The sequence below is a fragment of the Carcharodon carcharias genome, chromosome 32, assembly GCF_017639515.1.
Source record: "Carcharodon carcharias isolate sCarCar2 chromosome 32, sCarCar2.pri, whole genome shotgun sequence".
NCBI lineage: Eukaryota > Metazoa > Chordata > Chondrichthyes > Lamniformes > Lamnidae > Carcharodon > Carcharodon carcharias.
This window is the reverse complement of record NC_054498.1, coordinates 25,944,403-25,962,141: the sequence shown is the minus strand read 5'-3', so window position 1 is coordinate 25,962,141 and position 17,739 is coordinate 25,944,403.

Sequence of the window (17,739 nt, the reverse complement as noted above, 5' to 3'; positions counted from 1 at the left end):
ACATCAACACAACTCAGACATTAACATAGCTCACACAGCAAAACAGATCACAGACACCAACACAGCTCACACATACCAACACAGCTCACACGTCAACACAATTCACACACCAACCCAGCTCACACACCAACACAGCTCACACACCAACACGGCTCACACACACCAACACAGCTCACCCATCAACCAGCTAACACACATGAACAAAGCTCACACAATAGCACAGCTCACACACACCAACACAGCTCAGGTGTCAACACAGCTCACACACTGACACAGCTCACACAATAACACAGCTCACATGCACCAACGCAGATCACATACCAACACAGCTCACACATCAACACAGCTCACACACACCAACACAGCTCAGGTGTCAACACAGCTCACACACTGACACAGCTCACACAATAACACAGCTCACATGCACAAACGCAGATCACATACCAACACAGCTCACACACCAACACAGCTCACATACCCAACAGAGCTCATACACAGCAACATATCTCACACCAACCATCACAGCTCACACGTCAACGCACTGAACACATCAACCACCTCACACACACCAACACCGCATACACACACCAACACAGCACACACATCAACCAGCTGACTCACACAAACACAGCACACACACTAACACAGCTCACACAGACCAACACAGCTCACATACTAACACAGCTCACACACAAACACAGCTCACATACTAACACCCCTCACACACACCAACACAGCTCACACAGCAACACAACTCACACACGCCAACACAGCTCACACAGCAACACAACTCACATAAACCAAACCAGCTCACACAGCAACACAGCTAACACACCAACTGAGGTCAAACAACAACACGGCTCACACACCAACACAGCTCACACACCATCACAGATCAGACACCAACACAGCTCACACGCCAACACAGCTCACACACACCAGCACAGCTCACACATCAACCAGCTCACACACATGAACAAAGCTCACACAATAGCACAGCTCACACACACCAACACAGCTCACATATCAACACAGCTCACACACCGACACAGCTCACATACTAACACAGCTCACACACACCAACGCAGATCACATACCAACACAGCTCACACACCAACACAGCTCACATATCCAACTGAGCTCATACACAGCAACACATCTCACACCAACCATCACAGCTCACACATAAACACACATAACACATCAATCAGTTCACACACACCAACACAGCTCACACTCACCAACACAGTTCAAACGTCAACCAGCTGACACACACCAACACAGCTCACACACTAACACAGCTCACACACACAAACACAGCTGCCATACTAAGACATCTCACACACACCAACACAGCTCACACATCAACCAGCTGACACACACAAAAGCACATCACACACACAAACACAGCTCACATACTAACACAGCTCACACACACAAACACAGCTCACACATCAACCAGCTGACACACACCAAAGCACCTCACACACACAAACACAGCTCACATACTAACACAGCTCACACACACAAACACAGCTTACACACACCAACACAGCTCACATAACAACGCAGCGCTCACACACCAACACAGCTCACACGCCAACACAGCTCACACACACAAACACAGCTCACATACTAACACTTCTTACACACACCAACACAGCTCACACATCACCCAGCTGACACACACCAAAGCACCCCTCACACACAAACACAGCTCACATACTAACACAGCTCACACACACAAACACAGCTCACATACCAACACAGCTCACACACCAACACAGCTCACGCACACCAACACAGCTCACATAACAACACAGCGCTCACACACCAACACAGCTCACACACCAACAGAGATCACACAACAACACAGCTCACACACATCAACACAGCTCACACACCAACACAGCTCACACACCAGCACAACTCACACACCAGCACGGGTCACACACCAACACAACTCACACACCAACACAACTCACACACCAACACAGCTCACACACCAACACAGCTCACACACACCAACACAGTTCACACACTAACACAGCTCACACACACCAACACAGCTCACACACCAACAAACCTCACACACCAACCCACACAGATCACACAGACCACACAACTGACACACACCAAAATAGTTCACACACACCATCACAGCCCACACATACAATCAAAACTCACTCACTCCATCATAGCTTAGATACACCTGCACGGGTCACAAAGCAACGAAGCTGACATGCACCAACACAGTTCACACACCAACACAGCTCACACACCAGCACAACTCACACACACCAACACAGCTCACAAAAAACAACGCAGCTCACACACACCAGCACAGAACACACACACAAACACAGCTCACAAAGCAACACAGCTCACAAACCAACAAAGCTCACACACATCAACACAGCTCACACACCAACACAACTCACACACCAACACAGCTCACACTCCAACACAGCTCACAAATCAACACACTCACACACCAACACAACTCACACAACAACGCAACTCACACACCAACACAACACACACAGCTGCACAGCTCACAAACTAACACACCCACACACAAACACAGCTCACACACCAACATAGATCAAACATCAACACAACTCAGACATTAACATAGCTCACACAGCAAAACAGATCACAGACACCAACACAGCTCACACACACCAACACAGCTCACACGTCAACACAATTCACACACCAACCCAGCTCACACACCAACACATCTCACACACCAACACAGCTCACACACACCAACACAGCTCAGGTGTCAACACAGCTCACACACTGACACAGCTCACACAATAACACAGCTCACATGCACCAACGCAGATCACATACCAACACAGCTCACACACCAACACAGCTCACATACCCAACAGAGCTCATACACAGCAACATATCTCACACCAACCATCACAGCTCACACGTCAACACACTGAACACATCAACCACCTCACACACACCAACACCGCATACACACACCAACACAGCACACACATCAACCAGCTGACTCACACCAACACAGCACACACACTAACACAGCTCACACAGACCAACACAGCTCACATACTAACACAGCTCACACACAAACACAGCTCACATAATAACACCCCTCACACACACCAACACAGCTCACACAGCAACACAACTCACACACGCCAACACAGCTCACACAGCAACACAACTCACATAAACCAAACCAGCTCACACAGCAACACAGCTAACACACCAACTGAGGTCACACAACAACACAGCTCACACAGCAACACAACTCACTCACACCAACACAACACACACAGCTACACAGCTCACAAACTAACTCACTCACACACAAACACAGCTCACACACCAACATAGCTCAAACATCAACACAACTCACACATCAACATAGCTCACACACCAAAACAGCTCACAGACATCAACACAGCTCACACCCGCCAACACAGCATACACACTAACACAGCTCACTCAGACCAGCACAGCTCACACACAACACACCACATGCAGGCCAACATAACTCACACACCAACAGAGCTCACACATCAACACAACTCACACACCAACACAGCTCACACACCAACACAGCTCACACACCATCACAGATCAGACACCAACACAGCTCACATGCCAACGCAGCTCACACACACCAACACAGCTCACACATCAACCAGCTCACACACATGAACAAAGCTCACACAATAGCATAGCTCACACACACCAACACAGCTCACATGTCAACACAGCTCACACACCGACACAGCTCACACACTAACACAGCTCACACACACCAACGCAGATCACATACCAACACAGCTCACATACCCAAAAGAGCTCATACACAGCAACACATCTCACACCAACCATCACAGCTCACACACACACACACATAGCACATCAACCAGTTCACACACACCAACACAGCTCACACTCACCAACACAGTTCAAACGTCAACCAGCTGACACATACCAACACAGCTCACATACCAACACAGTTCACACACCAACACAGCTCACACGTCAACACAATTCACACACCAACCCAGCTCACACACCAACACATCTCACACACCAACACGGCTCACACACACCAACACAGCTCAGGTGTCAACACAGCTCACACACTGACACAGCTCACACAATAACACAGCTCACATGCACCAACGCAGATCACATACCAACACAGCTCACACACCAACACAGCTAACATACCCAACAGAGCTCATACACAGCAACATATCTCACACCAACCATCACAGCTCACACGTCAACACACTGAACACATCAACCACCTCACACACACCAACACCGCATACACACACCAACACAGCACACACATCAACCAGCTGACTCACACCAACACAGCACACACACTAACACAGCTCACACAGACCAACACAGCTCACATACTAACACAGCTCACACACAAACACAGCTCACATAATAACACCCCTCACACACACCAACACAGCTCACACAGCAACACAACTCACACACGCCAACACAGCTCACACAGCAACACAACTCACATAAACCAAACCAGCTCACACAGCAACACAGCTAACACACCAACTGAGGTCACACAACAACACAGCTCACACAGCAACACAACTCACTCACACCAACACAACACACACAGCTACACAGCTCACAAAACTAACTCACTCACACACAAACACAGCTCACACACCAACATAGCTCAAACATCAACACAATTCACACATCAACATAGCTCACACACCAAAACAGCTCACAGACATCAACACAGCTCACACCCGCCAACACAGCATACACACTAACACAGCTAACTCAGACCAGCACAGCTCACACACAACACACCACATGCAGGCCAACACAACTCACACACCAACAGAGCTCACACATCAACACAACTCACACACCAACACAGCTCACACACCAACACAACTCACACACCATCACAGATCAGACACCAACACAGCTCACATGCCAACACAGCTCACACACACCAACACAGCTCACACATCAACCAGCTCACACACATGAACAAAGCTCACACAATAGCATAGCTCACACACACCAACACAGCTCACATGTCAACACAGCTCACACACTGACACAGCTCACACACTAACACAGCTCACACACACCAACGCAGATCACATACCAACACAGCTCACATACCCAAAAGAGCTCATACACAGCAACACATCTCACACCAACCATCACAGCTCACACACACACACACATAGCACATCAACCAGTTCACACACACCAACACAGCTCACACTCACCAACACAGTTCAAACGTCAACCAGCTGAAACATACCAACACAGCTCACATACCAACACAGTTCACACACCAGCACAGCTCACACACCAACACAACTCACACACCAACAGTGCTCACAAACCAACACAGCTCACACACCAGAACGGCTCACACACCAACAAACCTCACACACCAACCCACACAGATCACACAGACCACACAACTGACACACACCAAAATAGTTCACACACACCATCACAGCCCACACATACAATCAAAACTCACTCACTCCATCATAGCTTAGATAAACCTGCACGGGTCACAAAGCAACGAAGCTGACATGCACCACACAGTTCACACACCAACACAGCTCACACACCAGCACAACTCACACACACCAACACAGCTCACAAAAAACAACGCAGCTCACACACACCAGCACAGAACACACACACCAACACAGCTCACAAAGCAACACAGCTCACAAACCAACACAGCTCATACACATCAACACAGCTCACACACCAACACAACTCACACACCAACACAGCTCACACTCCAACACAGCTCACAAATCAACACACTCACACACCAGCACAACTCACACAACAACGCAACTCACACACCAACACAACACACACAGATACACAGCTCACAAACTAACACACCCACACACAAACACAGCTCACACACCAACATAGATCAAACATCAACACAACTCAGACATTAACATAGCTCACACAGCAAAACAGATCACAGACACCAACACAGCTCACACATACCAACACAGCTCACACGTCAACACAATTCACACACCAACCCAGCTCACACACCAACACAGCTCACACACCAACACGGCTCACACACACCAACACAGCTCACCCATCGACCAGCTAACACACATGAACAAAGCTCACACAATAGCACAGCTCACACACACCAACACAGCTCAGGTGTCAACACAGCTCACACACTGACACAGCTCACACAATAACACAGCTCACATGCACCAATGCAGATCACATACCAACACAGCTCACACACCAACACAGCTCACACACACCAACACAGCTCAGGGGTCAACACAGCTCACACACTGACACAGCTCACACAATAACACAGCTCACATGCACAAACGCAGATCACATACCAACACAGCTCACACACCAACACAGCTCACATACCCAACAGAGCTCATACACAGCAACATATCTCACACCAACCATCACAGCTCACACGTCAACACACTGAACACATCAACCACCTCACACACACCAACACCGCATACACACACCAACACAGCACACACATCAACCAGCTGACTCACACAAACACAGCACACACACTAACACAGCTCACACAGCAGCACAACTCACACACAAACACGGCTCACAACCCAACACAGCTCACACACCAACACAACTCACACACCAACACAGCTCACACACAACGACACAGCTCACAAAACAACAAAACTTACAAACCAACACAGCTCACACACCAACACATCTCACACACAAACACGTCTCACAAACCAACACAGCTCACACAACAACACAGCTCACAAACAACGACACAGCTCACACACCAACTCAGCTCACACGCACCAACACAGCTCACACACACCAACGCAGCTCACACACCAACACAGCTCACAAATCAACACACTCGCACAACAACATAACTCATACACCAACACAACACACACAGCTACACAGCTCACAAACTAACACACTCACAAACCAACACAGCTCACACACCAACATAGCTCACACACCAAAACAGCTCACAGACACCAACACAGCTCACACAAACCAACACAGCTCACACGTCAACACAGCTCACACACCAACAAAGCTCACACACAAACACAGCTCACACAGACCAACACAGCTCACACACACACACAACAGCTCACATACACATACACAGCTCACATACAACATCACAGCTCACACACCAACAGAGGTCATGCACCAGCACAGCTCGCGCACCAACAAAACTCACATACCAACACAGCTCACATACTCCAACACAGCTCAAACATAACATCACAACTCACGTACACCAACACAGATCACACACACCATCACAGCAACACAGTTCACACACCAATATAGCTCACACACCAACACAACTCACACGTATCAACACAGCTCACATGCCTACACAGCTCACACACCAAAACAGCACACGCCAATACAGCTCACACACCAACACAGCTCACACACCTTCACAGCTCACACACACCAACACAACTCAAACACCAACACGGCTCACATACACCAACACAGGTCACGCACACCAACACAGCAAACACACCAACACAGTTCACACACACCAACACAACTCACACACTAAAACAGGTCACACACACCAACACAGGCCACGCACACCGACACAGCACAAAAACCAACACAGCTCACACACAGCAACACAGCTCACAAACCAACACAACTCACACGTCAACACAGCTCACACAGCAACAAAGCTCACACACCAAAACAGCTCACAGACACCAACACAGCTCACACAAACCAACACAGCTCACACGTCAACACAGCTCACACACCAATAGAGCTCACAAACAAAACAGAGCTCACACACTAACACAGCTCACAAACCAACACAGCCTACACACACCAACACAACTCACACACAAACACAACACACACAGCTACACAGCTCACAAACTAGCACATTCACACACCATCACAGCTCACGCAGCAATACAGTTCACACACCAACACAGCTCACACATACCAGCACAGCTCACATACCCCAACACGGTTCAAACACACCAACACAAAACACACACCATCGCAGCTCACCCAGCAACACAGTTCACACACCAACATAGCTCACATACCAACACAGCTCACACACCAACACAGCTCACACACCAACACAGCTCACACACCATCACAGCTCACACACAAAACAACTCATATTCCAACACGCCTCACACACACCAACACAGCTCACACATCAACACAACACACACACCAACACAATTCACACACCAACACAACTCACACACTAACACAGCTCACGCATACCAATAGAGCTCACACACCAACACAGCTCACACACCAACAGAGCTCACAGAACAACACAACTCACATACCAACACAGCTCTCACATCAACACAACTCACACACCAACACAGCTCACACACCAACACAACTCAAGCACCAATAGAGCTCACAAACAAAACAGAGCTCACACACTAACACAGCTCACAAACCAACACAGCCTACACATACCAACACAACTCACAAACAAACACAACACACACAGCTACACAGCTCACAAACTAGCACATTCACACACCAACACAGCTCACACATACCAAAACAGCTCACAAACCCCAACACGGTTCAAACACACCAACACAAAACACACACCATCGCAGCTCACCCAGCAACACAGTTCACACACCAACATAGCTCACATACCAACACATCACACACCAACACAGCTCACACACCAACACAGCTTACACACCATCACAGCTCACACACAACGACACAACTCATATTCCAACAAGCCTCACACACACCAACACAGTTCACACATCAACACAACTCACACACCAACACAACTCACACACCAAACTGTTCACACACATCAACACTGCTCACACACCAAGACAGCTCACACACCAACACAACTCACACACCAAAACAGCTCACAGACACCAACACAGCTCACACACCAAAACAGCTCACAGACACCAACACAGCTCACACAAACCAACACAGCTCACACACCAACACAACTCACACATGCCAAAACAGGTAACACACAAACACAACTCACACAATGCGACACAGCTCGCACACCAACACAGCTCACAAATCAACACACTCGCACACCAACATAACTCATACAACAACGCAACACACACAGCTACACAGCTCACAAACTAACACACTCACAAACCAATACAGCTCACACACCAACATAGCTCACACACCAAAACAGCTCACAGACACCAAAACAGCTCACACAAACCAACACAGCTCACACGTCAACACAGCTCACACACCAACAAAGCTCACACACCAACACAGCTCACACAGACCAACACAGCTCACACACACACACAACAGCTCACATACACATACACAGCTCACATACAACAACACAGCTCACACACCAGCAGAGGTCATGCACCAGCACAGCTCGCGCACCAACAAAACTCACATACCAACACAGCTCACATACTCCAACAAAGCTCACACATAACATCACAACTCACATACACCAACACAGCTCACACACACCATCACAGCTCACACACTAACACAGCTCACACACACAAACACAGCTGCCATACTAAGACATCTCACACACACCAACACAGCTCACACATCAACCAGCTGACACACACAAAAGCACATCACACACACAAACACAGCTCACATACTAACACAGCTCACACACACAAACACAGCTCACACATCAACCAGCTGACACACACCAAAGCACCTCACACACACAAACACAGCTCACATACTAACACAGCTCACACACACAAACACAGCTTACACACACCAACACAGCTCACATAACAACGCAGCGCTCACACACCAACACAGCTCACACGCCAACACAGCTCACACACACAAACACAGCTCACATACTAACACTTCTTACACACACCAACACAGCTCACACATCACCCAGCTGACACACACCAAAGCACCCCTCACACACAAACACAGCTCACATACTAACACAGCTCACACACACAAACACAGCTCACATACCAACACAGCTCACACACCAACACAGCTCACGCACACCAATACAGCTCACAAAACAACACAGCGCTCACACACCAACACAGCTCACACACCAACAGAGATCACACACCAACACAGCTCACACACATCAACACAGCTCACACACCAACACAGCTCACACACCAGCACAACTCACACACCAGCACAGGTCACACACCAACACAACTCACACACCAACACAACTCACACACCAACACAGCTCACACACCAACACAGCTCACACACACCTACACAGTTCACACACTAACACAGCTCACACACACCAACACAGCTCACACACCAACAAACCTCACACACCAACCCACACAGATCACACAGACCACACAACTGACACACACCAAAATAGTTCACACACACCATCACAGCCCACACATACAATCAAAACTCACTCACTCCATCATAGCTTAGATACACCTGCACGGGTCACAAAGCAACGAAGCTGACATGCACCAACACAGTTCACACACCAACACAGCTCACACACCAGCACAACTCACACACACCAACACAGCTCACAAAAAACAACGCAGCTCACACACACCAGCACAGAACACACACACCAACACAGCTCACAAAGCAACACAGCTCACAAACCAACACAGATCACACACATCAACACAGCTCACACACCAACACAGCTCACACTCCAACACAGCTCACAAATCAACACACTCACACACCAACACAACTCACACAACAATGCAACTCACACACCAACACAACACACACAGCTACACAGCTCACAAACTAACACACCCACACACAAACACAGCTCACACACCAACATAGATCAAACATCAACACAACTCAGACATTAACATAGCTCACACAGCAAAACAGATCACAGACACCAACACAGCTCACACACACCAACACAGCTCACACGTCAACACAATTCACACACCAACCCAGCTCACACACCAACACATCTCACACACCAACACAGCTCACACACACCAACACAGCTCAGGTGTCAACACAGCTCACACACTGACACAGCTCACACAATAACACAGCTCACATGCACCAACGCAGATCACATACCAACACAGCTCACACACCAACACAGCTCACATACCCAACAGAGCTCATACACAGCAACATATCTCACACCAACCATCACAGCTCACACGTCAACACACTGAACACATCAACCACCTCACACACACCAACACCGCATACACACACCAACACAGCACACACATCAACCAGCTGACTCACACCAACACAGCACACACACTAACACAGCTCACACAGACCAACACAGCTCACATACTAACACAGCTCACACACAAACACAGCTCACATAATAACACCCCTCACACACACCAACACAGCTCACACAGCAACACAACTCACACACGCCAACACAGCTCACACAGCAACACAACTCACATAAACCAAACCAGCTCACACAGCAACACAGCTAACACACCAACTGAGGTCACACAACAACACAGCTCACACAGCAACACAACTCACTCACACCAACACAACACACACAGCTACACAGCTCACAAACTAACTCACTCACACACAAACACAGCTCACACACCAACATAGCTCAAACATCAACACAACTCACACATCAACATAGCTCACACACCAAAACAGCTCACAGACATCAACACAGCTCACACCCGCCAACACAGCATACACACTAACACAGCTCACTCTGACCAGCACAGCTCACACACAACACACCACAGGCAGGCCAACACAACTCACACACCAACAGAGCTCACACATCAACACAACTCACACACCAACACAGCTCACACACCAACACAACTCACACACCATCACAAATCAGACACCAACACAGCTCACATGCCAACACAGCTCACACACACCAACACAGCTCACACATCAACCAGCTCACACACATGAACAAAGCTCACACAATAGCATAGCTCACACACACCAACACAGCTCACATGTCAACACAGCTCACACACCGACACAGCTCACACACTAACACAGCTCACACACACCAACGCAGATCACATACCAACACAGCTCACATACCCAAAAGAGCTCATACACAGCAACACATCTCACACCAACCATCACAGCTCACACACACACACACATAGCACATCAACCAGTTCACACACACCAACACAGCTCACACTCACCAACACAGTTCAAACGTCAACCAGCTGAAACATACCAACCCAGCTCACACACCAACACAGCTCACACACCAACACGGCTCACACACACCAACACAGCTCACCCATCGACCAGCTAACACACATGAACAAAGCTCACACAATAGCACAGCTCACACACACCAAAACAGCTCAGGTGTCAACACAGCTCACACACTGACACAGCTCACACAATAACACAGCTCACATGCACCAATGCAGATCACATACCAACACAGCTCACACACCAACACAGCTCACACACACCAACACAGCTCAGGGGTCAACACAGCTCACACACTGACACAGCTCACACAATAACACAGCTCACATGCACAAACGCAGATCACATACCAACACAGCTCACACACCAACACAGCTCACATACCCAACAGAGCTCATACACAGCAACATATCTCACACCAACCATCACAGCTCACACGTCAACACACTGAACACATCAACCACCTCACACACACCAACACCGCATACACACACCAACACAGCACACACATCAACCAGCTCACACACATGAACAAAGCTCACACAATAGCATAGCTCACACACACCAACACAGCTCACATGTCAACACAGCTCACACACCGACACAGCTCACACACTAACACAGCTCACACACCAACAAACCTCACACACCAACCCACACAGATCACACAGACCACACAACTGACACACACCAAAATAGTTCACACACACCATCACAGCCCACACATACAATCAAAACTCACTCACTCCATCATAGCTTAGATACACCTGCACGGGTCACAAAGCAACGAAGCTGACATGCACCAACACAGTTCACACACCAACACAGCTCACACACCAGCACAACTCACACACACCAACACAGCTCACAAAAAACAACGCAGCTCACACACACCAGCACAGAACACACACACAAACACAGCTCACAAAGCAACACAGCTCACAAACCAACAAAGCTCACACACATCAACACAGCTCACACACCAACACAACTCACACACCAACACAGCTCACACTCCAACACAGCTCACAAATCAACACACTCACACACCAACACAACTCACACAACAACGCAACTCACACACCAACACAACACACACAGCTGCACAGCTCACAAACTAACACACCCACACACAAACACAGCTCACACACCAACATAGATCAAACATCAACACAACTCAGACATTAACATAGCTCACACAGCAAAACAGATCACAGACACCAACACAGCTCACACACACCAACACAGCTCACACGTCAACACAATTCACACACCAACCCAGCTCACACACCAACACATCTCACACACCAACACAGCTCACACACACCAACACAGCTCAGGTGTCAACACAGCTCACACACTGACACAGCTCACACAATAACACAGCTCACATGCACCAACGCAGATCACATACCAACACAGCTCACACACCAACACAGCTCACATACCCAACAGAGCTCATACACAGCAACATATCTCACACCAACCATCACAGCTCACACGTCAACACACTGAACACATCAACCACCTCACACACACCAACACCGCATACACACACCAACACAGCACACACATCAACCAGCTGACTCACACCAACACAGCACACACACTAACACAGCTCACACAGACCAACACAGCTCACATACTAACACAGCTCACACACAAACACAGCTCACATAATAACACCCCTCACAGACACCAACACAGCTCACACAGCAACACAACTCACACACGCCAACACAGCTCACACAGCAACACAACTCACATAAACCAAACCAGCTCACACAGCAACACAGCTAACACACCAACTGAGGTCACACAACAACACAGCTCACACAGCAACACAACTCACTCACACCAACACAACACACACAGCTACACAGCTCACAAACTAACTCACTCACACACAAACACAGCTCACACACCAACATAGCTCAAACATCAACACAACTCACACATCAACATAGCTCACACACCAAAACAGCTCACAGACATCAACACAGCTCACACCCGCCAACACAGCATACACACTAACACAGCTCACTCAGACCAGCACAGCTCACACACAACACACCACATGCAGGCCAACATAACTCACACACCAACAGAGCTCACACATCAACACAACTCACACACCAACACAGCTCACACACCAACACAGCTCACACACCATCACAGATCAGACACCAACACAGCTCACATGCCAACGCAGCTCACACACACCAACACAGCTCACACATCAACCAGCTCACACACATGAACAAAGCTCACACAATAGCATAGCTCACACACACCAACACAGCTCACATGTCAACACAGCTCACACACCGACACAGCTCACACACTAACACAGCTCACACACACCAACGCAGATCACATACCAACACAGCTCACATACCCAAAAGAGCTCATACACAGCAACACATCTCACACCAACCATCACAGCTCACACACACACACACATAGCACATCAACCAGTTCACACACACCAACACAGCTCACACTCACCAACACAGTTCAAACGTCAACCAGCTGACACATACCAACACAGCTCACATACCAACACAGTTCACACACCAGCACAGCTCACACACCAACACAACTCACACACCAACAGTGCTCACAAACCAACACAGCTCACACACCAGAACGGCTCACACACCAACAAACCTCACACACCAACCCACACAGATCACACAGACCACACAACTGACACACACCAAAATAGTTCACACACACCATCACAGCCCACACATACAATCAAAACTCACTCACTCCATCATAGCTTAGATACACCTGCACGGGTCACAAAGCAACGAAGCTGACATGCACCAACACAGTTCACACACCAACACAGCTCACACACCAGCACAACTCACACACACCAACACAGCTCACAAAAAACAACGCAGCTCACACACACCAGCACAGAACACACACACAAACACAGCTCACAAAGCAACACAGCTCACAAACCAACACAGCTCACACACATCAACACAGCTCACACACCAACACAACTCACACACCAACACAGCTCACACTCCAACACAGCTCACAAATCAACACACTCACACACCAACACAACTCACACAACAACGCAACTCACACACCAACACAACACACACAGCTGCACAGCACACAAACTAACACACCCACACACAAACACAGCTCACACACCAACATAGATCAAACATCAACACAACTCAGACATTAACATAGCTCACACAGCAAAACAGATCACAGACACCAACACAGCTCACACACACCAACACAGCTCACACGTCAACACAATTCACACACCAACCCAGCTCACACACCAACACATCTCACACACCAACACAGCTCACACACACCAACACAGCTCAGGTGTCAACACAGCTCACACACTGACACAGCTCACACAATAACACAGCTCACATGCACCAACGCAGATCACATACCAACACAGCTCACACACCAACACAGCTAACATACCCAACAGAGCTCATACACAGCAACATATCTCACACCAACCATCACAGCTCACACGTCAACACACTGAACACATCAACCACCTCACACACACCAACACCGCATACACACACCAACACAGCACACACATCAACCAGCTGACTCACACCAACACAGCACACACACTAACACAGCTCACACAGACCAACACAGCTCACATACTAACACAGCTCACACACAAACACAGCTCACATAATAACACCCCTCACACACACCAACACAGCTCACACAGCAACACAACTCACACACGCCAACACAGCTCACACAGCAACACAACTCACATAAACCAAACCAGCTCACACAGCAACACAGCTAACACACCAACTGAGGTCACACAACAACACAGCTCACACAGCAACACAACTCACTCACACCAACACAACACACACAGCTACACAGCTCACAAACTAACTCACTCACACACAAACACAGCTCACACACCAACATAGCTCAAACATCAACACAACTCACACATCAACATAGCTCACACACCAAAACAGCTCACAGACATCAACACAGCTCACACCCGCCAACACAGCATACACACTAACACAGCTCACTCAGACCAGCACAGCTCACACACAACACACCACATGCAGGCCAACACAACTCACACACCAACAGAGCTCACACATCAACACAACTCACACACCAACACAGCTCACACACCAACACAACTCACACACCATCACAGATCAGACACCAACACAGCTCACATGCCAACACAGCTCACACACACCAACACAGCTCACACATCAACCAGCTCACACACATGAACAAAGCTCACACAATAGCATAGCTCACACACACCAACACAGCTCACATGTCAACACAGCTCACACACTGACACAGCTCACACACTAACACAGCTCACACACACCAACGCAGATCACATACCAACACAGCGCACATACCCAAAAGAGCTCATACACAGCAACACATCTCACACCAACCATCACAGCTCACACACACACACACATAGCACATCAACCAGTTCACACACACCAACACAGCTCACACTCACCAACACAGTTCAAACGTCAACCAGCTGAAACATACCAACACAGCTCACATACCAACACAGTTCACACACCAGCACAGCTCACACACCAACACAACTCACACACCAACAGTGCTCACAAACCAACACAGCTCACACACCAGAACGGCTCACACACCAACAAACCTCACACACCAACCCACACAGATCACACAGACCACACAACTGACACACACCAAAATAGTTCACACACACCATCACAGCCCACACATACAATCAAAACTCACTCACTCCATCATAGCTTAGATAAACCTGCACGGGTCACAAAGCAACGAAGCTGACATGCACCAACACAGTTCACACACCAACACAGCTCACACACCAGCACAACTCACACACACCAACACAGCTCACAAAAAACAACGCAGCTCACACACACCAGCACAGAACACACACACCAACACAGCTCACAAAGCAACACAGCTCACAAACCAACACAGCTCATACACATCAACACAGCTCACACACCAACACAACTCACACACCAGCACAGCTCACACTCCAACACAGCTCACAAATCAACACACTCACACACCAGCACAACTCACACAACAACGCAACTCACACACCAACACAACACACACAGATACACAGCTCACAAACTAACACACCCACACACAAACACAGCTCACACACCAACATAGATCAAACATCAACACAACTCAGACATTAACATAGCTCACACAGCAAAACAGATCACAGACACCAACACAGCTCACACATACCAACACAGCTCACACGTCAACACAATTCACACACCAACCCAGCTCACACACCAACACAGCTCACACACCAACACGGCTCACACACACCAACACAGCTCACCCATCGACCAGCTAACACACATGAACAAAGCTCACACAATAGCACAGCTCACACACACCAACACAGCTCAGGTGTCAACACAGCTCACACACTGACACAGCTCA